Source organism: Vigna umbellata, chromosome 10 (genome assembly GCF_029865625.1).
Source record: "Vigna umbellata cultivar VRB3 chromosome 10, Vumbellata_1.0, whole genome shotgun sequence".
Taxonomy (NCBI): domain Eukaryota; kingdom Viridiplantae; phylum Streptophyta; class Magnoliopsida; order Fabales; family Fabaceae; genus Vigna; species Vigna umbellata.
Window position 1 is genome coordinate 177,878 of NC_142174.1, and position 1,426 is coordinate 179,303.

A 1,426-nucleotide genomic window follows, 5' to 3' on the forward strand; every position below is an offset into this window, starting at 1 on the left:
TTCTTTCTTCTCCTTCTCCTTCTCTTATTCTTCTCTTCTTCTTCAAACCAACTCTCCTTTAATATTTAAAAATTTTTATCCAACTAAACGTGAAATTTATCGCACAATGTATTGATGACTTTACCTTAAAAAAAATCCGTCTATAAAAAGAATAATAAATTACTGATGAAATTTACAGGAAATTGACAGTCAAATACCGAGGTATATATTGTCAAATTTTATAGAAAAAATTTATCAAAGAATTTAATATTGATAAAAATATATCTTAGTAATTTTGTAGTGTAAATATTCTTGTAATGTAAAAAAGAATCCACATGAGTATAGAGAAAAGAAAATGGGGGCTAGCACATATAAGAAGGTGATGAAGTAAAAGGGTTGTAATGTTTTTGGGAGGTAAAATGAGGATTTTGGTCCATTGTATTAAAAAGGGGATGAAGACATTAATGGGTGGATAGGTTAGTAGTTTAGGAAGGATACATATATCTCGTATATAATTGAGAAGAAGTTTGATGCAGTAAGAAATACTATTTTCTGTAAATGGATTGAACTATCTCAAGTATTAATAGTTATATGATTGATAAAAAAAATTATATTTTACCATGATAGTTTATAGGTGGGTTAAGTTATTTTCAGTGATGAAAGAGCAATGCTTTCTTAATTTTGAGGTTGCTCACACACTTATTTACACTTGTTTGGTGGCACACAGAAAAGGAAATATTAAAATTTAGATCTCTTACCTTACAACTACCAATTTGAAAGGAAAAAAGGAAAAAAAATAGTCATTATCATAACTCTACCAATATTATCGGTGACACTTGTGAGATAATTTGAGTTTTTTTTTTGTTAAATAGTTTTTTTTCTCATATTTAAGCATTTTGTTCAATGTAGTAACGCAGTTCTGAAAAGATTTTAATTTGGTCTCAATTTTATTTAAAATAAATAAAAATGCTCCTTTTTAATAAATGTATATAAACGCCATTAAGAGAGTGACAAGATGAAGGAATAAATATTCTAGATTATTTATTTTGGGACAACAACTTATAAAAGCATAGGAAAACAACAAATATAAGTATATCATGCCTAAATCCTTAGCATACAAAATAACGTTCGTGATTTGCACAAGGATGTTACTTGAACAGAATTCCACCCCCATTCATTAATAAGAGTAGTTATTTTATTATCTTGTACAATATTAGTAAAAGTCATCTTCGATCACCTAATTCAGACCCAAATAAATCAAATTTTGTACAAATATTTAAGTGCCAGATGATTCAAAACGTACGTGTAAACCTTTTAAAGCCACTCTATTATGCTAACTCGTCTATTGAGAGGAGACAACATATATATATTAGAATCCAGGGTTCTGTTCAAAAAGTGTATCAGCTTTACTTAATCATTCATTATAATTTTTTACCACTTTTATAAT